This window comes from Sphaeramia orbicularis, chromosome 1 (genome assembly GCF_902148855.1).
Source record: "Sphaeramia orbicularis chromosome 1, fSphaOr1.1, whole genome shotgun sequence".
Lineage (NCBI taxonomy): Eukaryota > Metazoa > Chordata > Actinopteri > Kurtiformes > Apogonidae > Sphaeramia > Sphaeramia orbicularis.
Window position 1 is genome coordinate 8,917,449 of NC_043957.1, and position 18,172 is coordinate 8,935,620.

Below are 18,172 nucleotides of genomic sequence, written 5' to 3' on the forward strand. Positions count from 1 at the left end.
CAGACAGCTTGAAGTCCCTCCACCCACCCACCCCATACACATGACAAAGCCCCTACCCCCGCTTCACTTTCTCTTCCACCCACTTTTAGAAGTTGAGATCACAGGTCCTCTCATCCCCAGATTACATACACATACAGTGATTGGGGACTCGCAAATCTCTGTGTCCTTTCGAGGCCCCTTTGTGAGTCCCTCGTGCCTTGCCCCCTGCTGCACCCCCTCGTAGACCTTGTGTATTTATCATGGGCTCCTCTCGGATCACTGGCTGACAAACTGCTTCTCCTGACCAGAAGATGGGGGGGCCAATTGATTTTCATGTTGAATGTGTTGCTTTTCACCGTGGCAGCCTGAAAGCCCATATTGAGCCCTATCAGTTTTAATTGGCATTCTTGCCTTTGAAATACGTGCAGTGATTAGGCCTAGAGAGCCCACTGCTTAAGCCCCCTCCTTATCATCGCCTGCGGTGTCTTGCCACCGCGCTGCACCCAATCCACACACACACACACACACACACACACACACACACACACACTTAACATGCTTTCATTCTCCTAGCATGTCTCTTTCAAAATAAAACCTTGACCCAAATCTATTTTCATGACACATTAAACCAATATATTACCTTTAAAAAAAAATACTCAATGAAACATTTTTCATAACTGTGCTCGCCAAAGTGTGCACAGGCGTGTGATGTGTGTCCCAGCTAAGATTAAACCCAGTTCGCTCTAATTAGTGTGAAAAGATGAGAGGCGAGAGTAGAACAGGTAGCTGCCTCCTCTCTGCCTCCAAAGCCCCAGCAGACAGCCAGACACAAGAGCTTGTCTTATCCCCTTCAGAAAAGAGACCAGCTCCACTCTAAAACATTCAACACTGGCTTAAGGGTGATTCTCTGTGTCAGAAACTTTCTGGTGATCAACCCGGACCTAGTTCCTTTTTTTTTTATTTTTTTTTTTTATTATTTTCCAGAAACACGGGTCTCATTTCTCCAAGTTTAAAGAGTGTTTGAGGGTATGAATGAGGATAAAGTTGTGATGAAAAATAGAACGCGAAGGATGAAGGAGGAATCTGGGAACATGAAAAGAGCTAGAGATTGAAAAAGTGGAAATGGTAATGACTTTGCCTAGTTTTAGGGCTTCTGTGATAGAGGCCCAAATCAAAGATTCATACTGAAGCTAATAAAATACAGGGACAATTTGAAGCCTTTGCAGACTGGAGCCAAAAAAAAAAAGAAAAAAACTCTATCAGATTGTGCAAACCGATAAAACTTATCATCAATGTGCAGTACACAGTCCAAGTATGGCCAGCTCCCAATTTACTACATTGCACAAACAGAGCAAACTTTGATCAGTGTTGGTGCGGGACTTTAAACACCAAAGTGTTATTTAGGCCTAAACTGTTGGCAGCCTCTTCCCCAATCTACTTTCCACAGCAATCAAGGTTAGAGTAGTCATAAAATATAACAGTGCGGTATTGTGTCAGTCTTCCGTTGAGGTGAAAGCAAGACAGGGTTATGATGAAGACCTCAAGGAAGAAGATATGGCATTGCAATCTCTCCCTACCCCAAGTGAATGCTTATTAACTCTGTCTAATTACTGTCCAACAAGTCCATCATTACCAGGAGGTCTGCAGGGGTGAGGACTGGGCGACTGGAGAAAAAAAAAAAAAATTTGCCTCTGCGCCTGAATGCCTCTAGAGAGTGTGTATGTGCATGCATGATGACACAGGTGCTAATTGCAGTTGAAGCCACTACGTGTACAAGGAGAGTATGGGTAGAATGTGGGATGAAGCTGTAAGTGGCTGGGGAGAAGAACAGAGGAGATACAGAGGCAAGTGAATACCGGGGACATTAATGAGGGCCAGACGAGTTCTACTTCTCAATAACACTGCAGCGAGCCAGAGACAAGAGAGGAAGAGAATGAGGGGAAGTTAAAAAAAAAAAAAAATACAGATGAACAGTGTGGTTTCATTACACAGGAATGTTAGACATCTATTTGCAAAAGCAGGCAAAAGGTCCTTTATCGTATTTTACATATCTATAGTTATGCAAACATGCATTTTTCATGTGAACATGGACAAATTATCTATAGGAATACACAAACAGAAAGTGTAATCAGCTCCAGTGTGAGATCCATACTCAAATATTTCTCATCCTCGTGTGTCGCTAATAATATATGCATTGAAACAGTATATCCAGAGCTAATAATTAACAGTTTCCTGCAGTTCATTTGCCCCTGAACACACAATTTACAGTACATAAACATGCATCTGCACACACACACACATGCAGAGACAAAGGCAGCCTCTCAAATTATTTGTCAGAAATAGGAATGAGATTCAGGTGTTATCACTGCATAAACAAATGATATCAGCGTGGAGGGGGAAAAAAAAGAAGTGAACGAAGCTTTCTTTGTTATCAGCTCAGAATATAAATCATGAGTGTTTGCCTAATTGATTCCATTACATTCCCACCTGCCTGCTGAGTCTCTCATCCATCCGTGTATTGTTTATCTTCATTTTAAGCGAGATGGATGAAAAAGGTTGTTACTGGATGTGAAGCCTGCTGAATTTCATCCTTTTCAGTGAGCACATTAATTACCAATTAGATACAGCACAAAATTATTAGAGAATATTTACCTGTGAACAATAAACTCCCAAAAAATAGATTTCAGAAGTTTGCTTGTTTGCGATACAAGATGGTGATATTCCTTTGTTTTCAATTGCAAATGGACCGCATTATGCTTGAAGGTAATTTATGTGCAGCCTGATATTACTGGTTGTAAGCGAGCAAGTTCACTAACTCTTAATTGGGAAATAAATCACATGGTTGCCATAGCGACAAACACTTAAAACTGGTAATGGTGAAATGAGAGCATGCTGATTGTGTTTGAGTCTCCGAGCTAGTGTGTGTTTAGGTGTATGTTTGGGTGAGCGCACGGGGCCAGTGTGTCCACTCATGCATGTGTGTGTGTTTCACCTCCTCCAGCTCATTACCACAGAACCTTGTTAGTTTAGCGGCTGCTATACACAGGACATGGCATGCCGTTTCATTCCATTAAGTCTTGCGTTATCTGTAGTACTGCTCCTCTGGAGGGGCTGCAGATGCTCATTTACAAACTGTGATGTTGAAATAACAGTGTAGTTAATCTCAAATGTGAACAAAAATAATTACATTATGAGGTGTCAGGGTTCATCCATGCATTTATTTTCTTTTAACTACATGTTTGTGTATATTCCCAACACACTGTTTCTCTTTAATTCATATGTGCTTCATCCCCATTTCATATTTTTATATACACACTTTGTCTTTTTGTGTTTGCTAATTATCCCACATTATTAACTCCTGCCATTCCCCCGCATATTCTCACTCCTGACTTCACACTGACTGGTCAGGACGTCGCATTTTGTCACATCAGATAAAGCACTTTAAGAATCACAGTGTTTAAACTTTTGTTGGTTTTCCAACAACCAAATAAACGGGTAGTGCTTTGACTAACATATCAATATAGATACCTGCACAACAGTACATCTTTCAGACAGGGGAAGCTCATTGTTGGCTTACATCAAAAAAATTGTCAAGTTATTTAAACATAAATTCGGCCCTCCGTTCCATTAGCATTGTCTGCCATCATGTGCAGCTTGCTAGATAGCTACTTCACTCCGACCTAGCCAACAATATGATTGATTTAACTATCTACAAATCGATATTAAACTCGAACAAGAAATGATTAAATTATGTAACTGAAACAAGAAAACGTTGAAATTCTGTTAAACTGAAACAAGGAAGCACAATGAGTGTGTTTTATTGACAGTGCAAGAAATGAACAAGTAATTTTGTACTGGTTTCTCTCTTGATTTCACAGCAGAATGTGCAACGGTATTAAACTGAACTCTGTCAAGTGAAGGAGTAGATCTCAAAATAGCTGTCAATCAAACGGGATTCAGCCTTTCGACTGATCCTCCAGTCAGCACATGGAATCTCAGCATCCAGCCCAGCTGAGCTCCGCCCACAGCTCCACTCACCCCCAGAGACGCTGAGCATCCGGGGCGGGACAACATTGTGGCATTTATCCAATTACTGTCTACGGGCAAATGCAGTGAGCATAGATTGTATGAGAAAACAGCGCAACGGGAATGTATGAGAAGTGAACAACATTGAGTCCATTGATTTGTGATAAAGCTGATTCTGAACGAACTTGTCTGTGAGATGAACGTGTTCTAACACATTTGTAGTCAATGACATGTCAACACAATCGTACATATTTGACCATTTAATTTTTGTAATTTTAGGATAAGCTGAGCTTCCCTTGCAGTCTATGAGAAATCGCCTCTGCTGCAGAAAGTGTGTAGATTAAAAAAAATACGAGAGAGGGATTCGTGTGAGGGGAGGGTGCAGAGGGATTGAACCAACAAAATCAAGGCCACTGAGACCATCTATCTAACATGGGCCAAAGGAAACATAGACCATTCATGTTGCTCCAGTTTGTCTCAAGTCTCTGGGGAACGTAGAAATTCCATGAATAACATCCATTATATTCTTCCACAGTTGTTGTTCCTTATTACACATTTCTGAAAGATCCATAGAGATCATCTCCAGGAATGTTTGAAGCCAAAGTCCCCCTGTCAGCTGATCGGCATCCTTCCAGCTAATTGCTATCAGTCTTTTCACTGTCATGTATCCAGTTGTTATAATTCATTTATGGAGTTTAGACCAGGTTGGCACAGTACTGGATCACAACAAGTACATCCAAAGACCTTTCCCAGGGATTGTGTAACAATTTCCTAAAAGGTTTTTACCTTAGTACAAGCCCATACCATATAATAAAAAGTTCATTTTTCTTTTTTACAATGCCAAAAAAGATCAGAATCAGACACACCCATCCTATGCAGTTGCACAGGAGTCTGTTATTTAGCCTAAACTCGAAGGTTGGAATCAAAAAGACTTGATACAACTGGGCCACAAAGTGGAACACAATGAACATCTGCCATCAGTGGAAAACTGGGGGCAGATGTTCAACAGTGTAACCTCAGTGACCTCTGTCATGCCTTCAAACAGTTCAAAGGTTGCTTTTCTGGTGTTTGTTCATATCTATAAACCTCTTGTTATCCTCTGTCATAACGTTAAACAGTAAGCGTCTTGTCCATCTGACAGAAATATATATTTTTCTTTAGATTCATACATCTCAGTAGCCCTGTGTCCCAATCTGCAGGCAAATATATACATTTCTGACACATGTCTAAAACCTGTACAGGGTCTGCATATCCCGTATGTCTGAAATATAAAATGCTCCATTTGGAAAAAGACCTCATTCAGAATATCCAAATGAAATATGCAAGTTACATGACACCTGTCAATTCAGAAGGTTGTCATATTCAAAGTAAGTAGTAGGTATGCTAAGATACCAAGATGCATCCACTGTACAAATTTAGTGCAGATATGTCAGTGCATTCTTCAGATAATGCAATTACATCATTGAGTAGACAGACAGACAGATGGACAGACAGACAGGTGACAAAACGATTCCAATACTCCTCTGGCCAGAGTTGGCCGAGGGGTAAAAACACTTAAAAATCCATAGCATATATTGGCTGATGCTAAAACCTGTCTTAAAGGAGACATATTTTGCTTTTTTAATTGGAATTATGCATTTTAAAACATTTTCCTGTGGTCTACATAAACTGTAAATGCTCTGCTTGGGTCTGAATTCTTCATTAATTCAACTTGAGCGCTGGCCCTTTAAATGCAAATGAGCCACCCCCCCCCACCCCCCCCAAGTTGTTGTCCATGCTGCTCTGTGCTGTTTCTCTGTACTCTGAGCAATGTTCGTCGGAAGTCTTAACCTTATATGTGCAAATGTGGTGACGTAATTGTTATAGCAACAAATTAAGAAAGAATTAAAACTGGTTGTAGAAATCCACCCAATATTTGCCAAAATGAATATAAAGATAGCTTTGCAGCACCTGGAGGGTTCAAATTCAAATTTTTGAACTGTTTGGGTCCAAATACACAAATGAATGAACCAAAGACTAATAAAACTGGGTTTAGCAAAATGTGGCCCCTTCAAAGAACTTGACAAGTTGTGTTGCCGACAGGTCTTTTCATACTATTACAACTTTAAAGGAGTGATATTTTACTTTTTTAAATTGAATTATACATTTTCAAACATTTCCTTGTGGTCTACATAAACTGTAAATGCTCTGCTTGGGTCTGAATTCTTCATTAATTCAACTCCACAGGTCCATCTTCAACCCTATTTCTGACTAATGACACCAGAAAGGTCGTTTTGAGCACTGGCCCTTTAAATGCAAATGAGCCACTTCATGCCCCACCCCCTCCAGGTTGTTGGCCGTGCTCTTTGTCCCATTCAGCCACTTGTGTTCATTGGTGCTGAACAAATTTGCTTTGATAAGGGTAACTTCATAAAGTATATGAAGCGTCCTTTGATATTCTACTGTTTATTATGAGTTTTGTTGAACCACATTTCGATGCCGGACCTGACATGGGGGGTGAGGTGGGGGGGTAAAAGAAGGGGAGAGAACAAGAGAGAAGAAGGTGGCGAAGACCCTCAACAAGAAAGTATCAACAATACAAACAGCAACAACCATGGAGACAATTATAATGGTAACAATAACTACAACCAGAACTGAGTAAACTGGGCAGAAGAGAGAGAAAAAAAAAACAAACAAACAAAACAAAACCAAAAAAAACCACAACAACAATGAAATACATAAGACCTATGAAATGATGAATATAAGAAAAGAAAGCATGAACAAAATATTGTATACCACGTTCGCACAAATAATACCTATAACAAATAATACCAGTAACAAATCCACACATCAGTTGTTCACGTTCATCTGCTGTGACAGAGTGAACCAGGCAAACAGACTGAGGTGAAGAACACACACATGCAACCGCAAACGCACTCCCTCCAAGGATCAGGGACCGACCGAGAGGGCCCCAAGGCCCGGCCAACCAGCAGACACCTGCAGCCCGCCCCCCCGAGAGGCAACAGTGTGCCCGCCCCGAAGATGGTCAAGGGAGGCCCCCACCAGAGGCCCCACAGCAGCCGAGCACAGGCCCCAGGGCGCCAGGGACGCCAGCCGCTGCCCCCCCGCCGGGGGCCGGCCACCCAGGGGCAGCCGAAGCGCTGGTCCCCGAGCCCCACGAGCCCAGGAGCCACGGGGAGATGGGTGGCTTGACTTGTGTTCATTAATACAACCAACAACTGAACATTTTAGGTAATCGGCTTGAAGTTTGGACATATTTTCAGTTTTTACAACAACCGCTGCTGCTGTTAATTATGTCGTACTCAGAGAAATGTTCATCTGAAGTCCTGACCTTATATGTGCAAATGATGTGATGTAACTAGTTATACGACGTAGTAAATCAAGCAGGAATTAAAACAGGTTGTAGAAATCCACTCGATTTTTGCCGGAATGAATATAAAGATAGTTTTGCAGCACCTAGAGCGTTCAAATTCAAACTTTTTAGAATAAAGGTACCAACGACTAATAAAAGTGGGTTTAGCAAAATATGACCCCCATAACAGGCAACATCCTTAAATGGTTTTGTCTTGTTGCAACTCTTGAGTCTGAACTGGGCCAGTATGGTACCTCGAGAATGTAATTTTATTAATGCATAGGGCATTCAGACAGTGTCGTAGTTATAGTTTTATTAGGTTTAGGCATAAATACAACGTGTTTAGGGTTAGGGGAAAATGGCTGGTAAAAGGGGCTACTTGCACTTTTTGTACTTCACCAGACCAATCTGGAATCTGGTACCCATACTAGTTTTTTGGTATCACCTCTGCCAAGGATCCAAGACTGGGGAACAGATACTAATACCGCGTTTCCACTGCACGGTACCGGCTCGACTCGACTCGGCCTTTTTGCATTTCCATTACGAAAAAGGACCTGGAATCTGGTACCCGGTACTAGATTTTTGGTATCACCTCCGCTGAGGTTCAAAGCGATACTAAACTGTGATGTATAACACTGCAGACCACTGATTGGTCAGACAGTTGTCTCTGTGACCTGCCGTTTTACAAAAACAGATGCAGAAGCTGACAGTAAATATAGCGGTAGGTTAATCCACATGATGACAGCCCACAAAACTACACCATGGTTTGTCGAGGAGATTCAGATGTAAAAATTCAGCATGAGCTTGATGAGACAACACGCAACAACCGAGTTCATCAGGAACTCTCTGAGCAGACAACACAGAAGTGACGCAATGCATCACTATGACGTCCAGATACTGTAAAGTCAGTAGTATCCTGTAATGGAAACGCTCTCCAGGAATAGTACCTGTTACCCGAGTCGAGCCGAGTCGAGAGTCGAGCCGGTTCCATGTAGTGGAAACGCGGAATAAGGTGCTCCACTGACTTCTATTTGCTAACCTGCAAATTGTCAAAAACTGAGGACATAGGGATATTGTACCTATGGTTGAAAACAGCACTAAGGGGTCAAACCAAAGCACAGTATGTTGCGACTTAGGAGTGAGCCTCTTCATTCTTCTCATTTTTCCCTTCACCCAGGCCCTGTCCTCCACTCTCCAGTCCCCTTCACCTCCTGAAATGGATGGAGGCAGAAAGAGCATTAGCTTAGATGAATGGATAGACTGGCCTAACACAATCTGGCCCACTTCAGTAGACAATCTAATATGGAGTCCCCCACAGTGCGGTAACCACGCCAGGGCGCTGCACTAAATCTCACTTTGACTTGATCACACCGGCTATGATAGGTACAGATTTGACAGATCAAAACCGTGTTTGTGTGTGTGTGCACGGCGAGTGTGCACGTGTTTGTGTTTGTGCGCCCATGATGGATACGACAGGCAATCGGCAGGCAGGTAAGCTGTGCGAGGCAGTGCTGATAATTATAGTATTTATCTGGGTTAGGTGTCATGGCTGCCTATGCTGCATTATAAACAGATAAAGGGATGAAAATGTCTTTCAGAGCATTCCATCAATTCAGCACCTGCCCCCCGAAAGGACACACTCTATATAGAAAAGAGCTGAACCATATAATTTAATGTCTTCGAATGCAGAATGGACTGTCGAAGCCTTACGGTGGCCTAAGTGCATTTCATTTGACAACAAATATGTGGCCAGTGGCACAAAGGAAATAACCCACAGAAATGTGAAAAAGTACTTTATTTCACGTGGAATAGAATACTGGAGTTTATTTGGTCTTGAGTGCATCAGAACTACAGTATTGGGGAATTTTCTGCAAAGAGAGAGGGTAATGACATATAATGAATGTCACTTGCGCCATGAATTGAATGTTGAATTGAATCATGATTTGTGCCCACCATGTCTGAACTATTATTTAGTATCCTGCAGATTTCTGCTCCCAAATTATTCAGGAAGACTCCAGCAATCTACGGTTAGAAGTGAACTGTAGACAGCTTTGTTCAGTGTGCACAGGCTGAGAACACACACACACACACACACACACACACACACACACACACACAAACACACACACACACACACACATTACACACTTGAAAATGCACGAGGATACACTAGATAATAGAAGTTGAATGTTTAAGGTCATACGCAATGCAGTGTTACTCTAACACATCACCTTCAACCCCCTGCACATTCAAGTACTACTACTTACAGAGTTTTCTTCAATAACTTACCTCGCAAAACTCACACGGTTCAGAACAAAACTGACTTTTTTTTTTTTCACCCATACTACTTTTGAAGAGAATTTCATGACTAGAACATGGTATTTTTTTGGTATCATTGAAAGCAGAAGGATAGATTTTGGGTGTATGTGAAAAATCAAAGTGGATGGTATAAAGACACACAGGAGTGTTTTTCATACTAAGACTTTTGATTTAGCCCAAAAAAGAGGAAAAAATCAATCTCCTAAACACAAAATCAGATTCTGGGCTTATAAAACGGTGAAAACAAACATAAAAAATACTTAACAGAAATTAACTTAAGAAGCCAATCAATCTAATACAAAAACATATACTGTCACATAAATCAGCTGACCTATGAGAGGATAACCGAAACACTTAAGGCTGATTAACTACCAAATAAATGTCCAAACAAACTACACTCACACCTGACAAAGAACAAAAGGACAACATGGAACACCCAGCACCAGAAACAAAAATTTGATTTAACACATGGGTGCTTCTATGAAACTGGTTCCTTAAAACAGGACAAGGGTGTGAAAAATTCAAACCGGATATAGACTAATGTTGTGAAGCAAATTTGGAAGCGCTTTGGGTCTATTTTAAAAATAAATACTTACCGAGATAAAAGTAAAACAATTTTTCAGATAAAACACATTTTTATATTATTTTTTAAATTATATTTAATACAAGAATCTGCATGTAACATGGTCAAAAGGGCACGAAAATTATGCACTACTGTTTTTTTGGAATATCTCTTTATTCTCTCACAGGTACATTTTGGGAATTGAACTAATTATGCAAGGCAGAGTGTTTCACAAAAATGACCACCATTGCAAAATCATTCGCAATTTATATGTGTTTAAATGGGCACGTCCTGTATGTAACACAAGTGGACACGATGGGTTACATACAAAACCTGGAATGAGACTGAGATTCATGAAAAACCCACATGTCTGGATTAGAAAAACCACTGGGATTGTCAAATTTAACAGTGTCTTTATTTATAGCACTATATAAGACCATTTCAAGCCATGTGTTCCTGATCAAATGCACTGACACCTAGGTAGCTTTTCATGTCCCAATTTTGGTCCTATTTTTGGCCCCGATATTTGATTAAAAAATCATTAATTTTGGGATTGCTCAGAGTAAGACTATAATTTTTTTGCATTTATCTGAGGTCATCATTAGGTACATCCTGGGGGGAAATATGCCTACATTTCTCTTTCATTATTGGGTCTAAAAAGCTGGAAAAGTGCCAGCTACCAAAATGTACCCAATTTCATAGAAGCACCCATATATAAATACATGATGCTAAATAATGTTAAATGTGCACACTTACAAATAGAACTAATGTATTTTCAGCAAATACAGCAAATATGTGTTTAATGTATGTGCAGTATTTTTCAGATTATAACAAAAATGAAGAAAACAAAAATGTATGAGTGTCTGAGTTTACTACCATGTTAAAGGTGCATAGCTGCAGGTGTTGCCATCACCGGTAGTTGGCTCATTGCAGGTGTTTTCAGAGAGACACTGTGACTGACAGCTGTGATATCCAATTGCTGATAAGATTCTGCCAAACATGGATCTCCAGCTTTACTTGTCACAGAAGCAACAAAGCAGCTTCCATTACCTTTTTATTTTGGCTTCACCTTTCCACAGCAACATGAAACAGTGTCTGTAATCTTAATATTTAGTATAATATTTAATAGAATATTTTAATTTGGACAGAGAGGAGAGAGCTGTAGTGAAAGGTATGGCATTTTTCAATTTGTTTGTCTTTCTTCAGCTTTAAGCATCTAAATAAAGAAAAGACCGACTACCCCTCAGTGGTCCCTGGAGAAGTGGGTATACTCTAAATTTTTGCCTTTTTTTTTTTTTTTTTTGTAACGTAGTCCAGAAAAACGCCCTGTTTTAGAAACAGTGACATGTCAGACTGCTCTATTTAGTTTACCCCAAAAATCCATCAGTAGTATTTGCTCACTATTATAAAATTAGCATGATTTGATCAGGAGCAGTTTGTAGGTTTTACTGGTCACACAAGCAGCTGCATGAATGTAAATGTATTCAACATGAGGCAAACATAGGATAACATTAGCCTTTCTTAATGTTAGCCTTTCATAACGTTAGCCTACTTACACAGTTTAACTATTGGCGATAACATCTCTTCTCTAACTGTGCAGTCATATGTCCAGTAGTTTAAAACAGTGACTCATTCTGAAACCACCTTAAAACTTACCTCAGAATTATGTATTCCATAAAAGTAGGTTCTCTCGATATGTGTCACTCACTTGAAAGATGTTTATTCAACGTTTCTCATTCACATTTCCAATAATCGCACATCTTTCAATGAGACGTGCAGTGACCAGTCAATCAACTGGGGTGGCACTCCCACCTGAGGTGTCCAATCAGGTTCCAGAGGTGGCCAGCACTAGTTAGCAATATTCTTCTCGGCAGGACCCACCCTCCTGTGCCTCTGATTGGCTCATTAGTCCCCATGCCTAAAGTTAACCAATCTAATCAGTGAAGGCACTGAGTACTAGCCAATTAGAGGCAGAGTAGGGTGGGTCATGGCTTCACCATCCTAGGGCAAAAATGGGCAATTCAGCTCAGATACTACTGAATGGTGCACATCAGGGGGGGGGGGGGTTTAGAAGTGGGTTTATGCAATGCTGACTGAAAAATAAGTAGGTGTACGTTGTATACCCTGGACTACACCACTGCTACTAATACTACTGTTTTTACTGCTACCACATTTGATGCTGCTACTAATGATCCTAATTGTCATAATTAAACTGCAGCCAGAAGAACAGGTGACAGTAGAGGTGTTAAGGTCTAAATATCCACTGTCACCTTCTCCCATTCTAAAAACATCTTATTAGCCAAGATAAGGGACAAATCAATGGTTTGAAAGTCACTGGATGATCAGTGCGGAGATATTTATCTACACTGACTCCATTTATCCTACCATTATCATTCAGCAGATCATTCCATGTGTTCACTGACAGCCTCACCCAAAGTGCCACCTATTAAACAGAATAAAATTAATTTCTTTACCATGACTATATTACTTTGCTAATGAGCAATGAGTTGTGAATGTGAACAATTCTGGCCAAGCAGCATTTCAGGATAATAAGATGCTAATTTTCCATATGTTGATGAACTTTGACATCACAATGCTGCAGTGCTGCAGCACCAGACAGAAAACTGGTCATGTGAGGCTATAAGACACAGATGTTGGGGAAATAATGGGGACATTTTACAATAAGGGTACCTTTAATGTGGATTTATAAATGGTGTATAATTAGTTGGGTTAATAAATAATTTTACAAATGATGTTAAGGCAGTCTTGGATCTTGCAGTTTTTTTTGTTTGTTTGCTGTTTTTTGTTTTTTTTTTCTTAGCTTTCTTTATCTTGTCCTTTGTCTTATAATTAATGAGTTCAAGAACATAAAATATAGCCTTTAAGATATCAACCAAGTTCTGATGGCGCAGTAAGAACATCCATCATGCAGTTTACTTTTCAATCTTTCTTCAGTGTTGTTTGTTAATGCAAAAGACATATTAGATCTCAACTCCAAACTAAAGTCAATGCGTACATAATGCATGACTTATGTCAGTTCAAGGCACCAGAAAAGTAAGAGAGGTATCTTACTGACTCTGTAAAACAGCAGACTTCATCAAGCATTGTGCAACTTTGTATAATTTTACAGCCTTGTTAGAGGAACTTGTTAACTACAATTACCGTGGAGCTGTCTGTCGGGGGAAAAATGTGTTTTGTTAAACACACTGAAACTCTGAAAATCCGACTTGGCAGGCAAGTGAGCTGTCACACAGACCTGTCAATCAAAGCCTGACACTACAGACACCAAAGCTTCTATTTGACTTGAGATCTGACTAATGGAGAAAAAAAAAATTAAGATGAACCAGATCACTTATTACATGTTCCAAAGAAAATGGATGAATCCTTGAAAAATAAATAAATAAATAAATATGAATTACTCACTGAAGCCCTTTTCAGGCCAACAGAACCATGCCAGTGCTGGTTCCCACACCTAATCTCACACTGATGTGTTCACACTAAAAATCAAAGCGTTCAGGAACCGAAAATTTGGTTCCCCACGGACCACAAGTAAAACTTGTTTTTTCTAAGCGAACTGTAATGACATGAGTGGACGTCACCAGGTTGATCTGGGTCACAAGCAGAAAAACGAACAAACCAAGAAAGCGTGAGTGTGGAAAATGGCCGAGAAACCGAGTTGTAATGTTCTGTGTTGCATTAAACAAAAAACATATTTTTTTTGTTCTACAACCTATCCCATCATGCATCAGTCGTACTACAGCTATGGTGAGTGTTGAGGGACAAAACAGTAGCAATATGACATCATCTTTTTTTTTTTTTTTTTTTGGTGGTGAAGCAACACCCTCTGTTGATGACACGTCATGGGCTCACATAATGGTATGAACATGGGCCGTATATGGGCAAGCACTTCAGTTTCCAGCGTAACTGATGCAGAAACCGGCTCCACAACATGATATCATAAATTCTATACAGATACCACGCCACTTTTAATTGGTGTGTTTTCTGTACACATTATAAGCTTTCAGCGTGGATATTGTAAAAATAGCACGCCATTAGCGCGATTAGTGGCTAGCGTGATTAGCAGTTAGGGTTAGCAATTAGCACGATTAGCGATTAGTGGCTAGCACAATTAGCAGTTAGGGTTAGCGATTAGCAGCTAGCGCATTGACACGTCATCAAATGGTGCTAAATTACATGTGAAAGGATGAAAATGCGTATGTATAGCAGGCCAAATGCAATAAACTGGCGTCACATACAGCGCGATTTCATGAGATCAGTCTGGGCTCCAACACCAGGATGACCGGTCTGAAAACAGCTTCAGAGACCCAGAGATTTTTTGTGCCAACCTCAGCAGATGTCAGCCATAATGCAACCTTAACATACTTAACATTATCTTCATTTCTGAGCTGAAGTCCTCGCAGATGAATAAACCTAAGGTCTTTGAGGATCTAGTGCTCTTTCGACTCACTCCAGCACTACTTGGAGAAAAACAACAATTTGATGTGGTGCTAATGGACATGACAAAGTAATGATTAATGACAGCTTTTTATAGGATAAGGACTTTTCTTAATGTTGCATGTTCATAAACTTGAATGCATTGTGAAATAGAGTGGATGTGGCAAATAAACACATGGATAAATTGAATACAATGTTCTTTTGCTTTAAAGAATTCCCATGTTGACCTCGCACTGTGGAAACAGAACACAACAGAACAGTAAGTAGTTTTCCAAGTCAGACACTAGCAAAGAAGCATTGTGTAAGTAGAAGGTCAATAATGTGGAGAGTTAATATTCAGCCTCAGCTTTACAGCTTTGAAAGGATTATAAGCAAGTTTCATCACATGAAAGTAGTGCCTCCTGGAGGGTTTGCATCTTTGATATAAAGATGTGATCAGAATTTGATTGGAGCGGTACAAGCGAAGTGCAGCAAAAGGGAAAGAGGAGTTAGAACATACAAAGAAGTGGTGTGGAATAAAGTCAGGAAACTAAAAGGGATGGGGAAGAAGAGATATACAGTATAGAAAGGAAAAATAATAGATGAAAGCAACACAAAACTGGAAGACAAAGAATGTTATGGAGTAGTGCTGCACAATATTGGAAAAAACTGACCTTGCGATTTTTTTTTAACCCTGCGATATATATATTGCAATTTGAAAAACTACTCAGGAGGATATAATAGGTGTGTGGTGCAGATGTAAATAGTCAAAGAAATTAGTTGTGTTTCCTCTTGTTATGGTAACAGGTGCAAGACATTATCGACAAAGAACACGAGTTTCAGTATCATCCTTCTTGTAGCTGAAATAATTCCAGATAACTGATGTTGCTTTTCTTTTTCATACCATGTCTTCATTTACGTTGATTTTCTTTTGTTCATTGCTCATTTTTCAATATTGTTAGCACTGACTCACTCCAAACTGATTAAGAATGATTGTGATTGCTGGATTGCTTCGTGCACAGGGATGTTAATCAATAAGAATTTAACGATTCCGATTCCACTATTGATTTTGCTCATCGATCCGATTCCTTATTGATTCTCTTATCGATTCTCATTGGGTGAGGGGATAAAAGAGTACAAACGGGTGTGTTTGCATTAACTGTATTTTATATTTCCATCTCTGCACAGAAAATATAACATATACAGTATGTACAAATAACAAAAACAGATGTTCCGTTGTTTTTGTTTTTTTTTTGGGGGGGGGGGGGGGGGGCAGTAAAAATGAAACTAAAGGCGCTTTACTGATTCCTCTATTGCCGCATTTGGAACCGGTTTGACTTGGCCCATCTCCCATTGTTGTGCACCTCATTTCCTTTCCCCTACCTTCGGAAACTTGTATTTGAGGGGGTACGACGTTTGTTGCCCGCACTGGAACCGGAACTGGGCCCAGATGTCAGCCTGGTGTTCACTCTGCTGCTAGATTCACAAGCGCCGCTAAGTAGCGTAACAAATGAATCACATGCTGTGTGGGCAAATGTTTGAGCTTATTGGAGGGATTCCACCCTTTTGAAGAAATGGAAGCTTTGACAGTGCTACAAGTGGACCTGGTGTCGTCTTTTTAGATCGTTTCTGCCTCAACGCCATGTTGACTGTGTTCTGACCAGAACAATGCAGCGTACGTGTGATGTCATTGCACATGCACAACAAAGGTGGAATTGATAAGCAGAATCATTAAGTAGGCAGGCAAATGATTCCAAGGAATCGAGCTACTGGGATCCGGTTCTCAAAAAGAACCGGTTCTCAATTCCCATCCCTTTTCATGCAGATTGTGTCAGGTACCCTTGAAATTACATGAGAACACTGAGTTCATTTGCCTCCTACACTGCAGGACCTGCGATGTAACTATTACGCATACGTACATTGCGATTTCGATGCTCAAACGATATATTGTGCGGCTCTATTCTAGAGAGAAAAGAGATAATGGAAGTCAATATTAAAAGTTATTAACAATGGGCCTGCTTCCAATGGGAATAAGCCAAAAAGGAGAAGGTTCTAAAGGGGAGCTGAACATGAAACAAAACAGATTAAGAGGGGGTTTTTGGGGGTTTTTTTTTGTATCATTGCTGATATTTAGTCGCTGCCAACCGGTTGAACTGCTGTAGTGATCAAAGGCAACACAGCGATGAGTGATGGAGATGAAACTTCTCCACTTTCACCGATAAGACAAAATTAAAATATCTTTTATTTTCCCCCCTTCTTCATGGCTCTTATTTCCTCCCTCCCTCTTTCCTTCTCTTTGTTTGTCCCCTTCTCCTTTTTCTTCTCTGTCATCACTCGTGCTCAGTCTCTCCCTCTCTTCTTCTCACTACTTCTTCACTCCCTTCTCACTTGTTATCTCGCTGATAAGGTTCTATCTCGCTGCCAGTCAACTCTGATGCCAAGCAGACGCTGATAATGCTCTGATATCTCCTGCAACCGCAATTAACCAAAGCTCCATGTGTCTCCCCTCAGAAACTCAAAAAATCTTTTCCTGTATGCATTTTTCCCCTTCCCCCTTGTCCCTTTCCTCTTGCTTTGAGGCCACCTTGTGAATTTGTGATCAGAGTACAGTATCTAGGTTTTTAAGCAGCACAGGAACAGGACGAGTCAGCCGCTCTCATCTGCTGCGCTGTGTCTCTCAGTGTTTATGTCAGTTCGTCAGCTCAGATGTATTGGGCATCTTGGCCAGGCTGCACGGCTGTTGCTTGGTTAATCTCATTTCCAAAAGTAGGTGGATTTAATTTTGTTAAAGTCAGTGTGTGTGTGTGTGTGTGTACGTGCACATGGATCGATGGGTGAATGAGTGAGTGAATGAGGATAAACTGTCACAGCTGCGGCGCTCGCTTTCAGCATTACATGGGTAACGTGTCAGCGGCAGCTAATAGCTCATTCGGCGATCCAAATTAAAACACAATCACCTAATAGGAGTACAGGGAGAGAGGCGGGACCTAACAGGATTTATGAGAAAATGAAAAGTGATTGGATGTGAAGTTTGAATTAGAGGAAGCAGTCTGGTGTCAGACTCTATGAAGGTGACGGACTGGATTGGTGAACGGCCATCTCTCAGTGGACAAAACCCCTTCCAAATCCTGCCTGTCAAATTAGTGTAATAGGTAAGCCCCTCCCAACAGTTAAACTGGGAAAACAACTTGCCAACTATTAATTATGTTATAGTTCCAATGGCCTTGGGTGCCCTCTTTGCTCTTCAAGTGTTTCAGATGCAAAGTCATCTACCTATACTTTGCTTTAACCCTTTAACCCCAAGGTTTCAACCTTTTTTGGCTGGTGACCCCATTTTAACATCACAACATTCTGGTGACCCCAGACATTCAAAACTGAGACTTTTTTTTTTTTTCTTTTTTACAAAAATTAGTTTGTTTTTAATCATATAATAATTTGCTATACTATGTTGCAAATAAACATTCATTTTAGACACATTTTAGTCTATATAATGTATATTA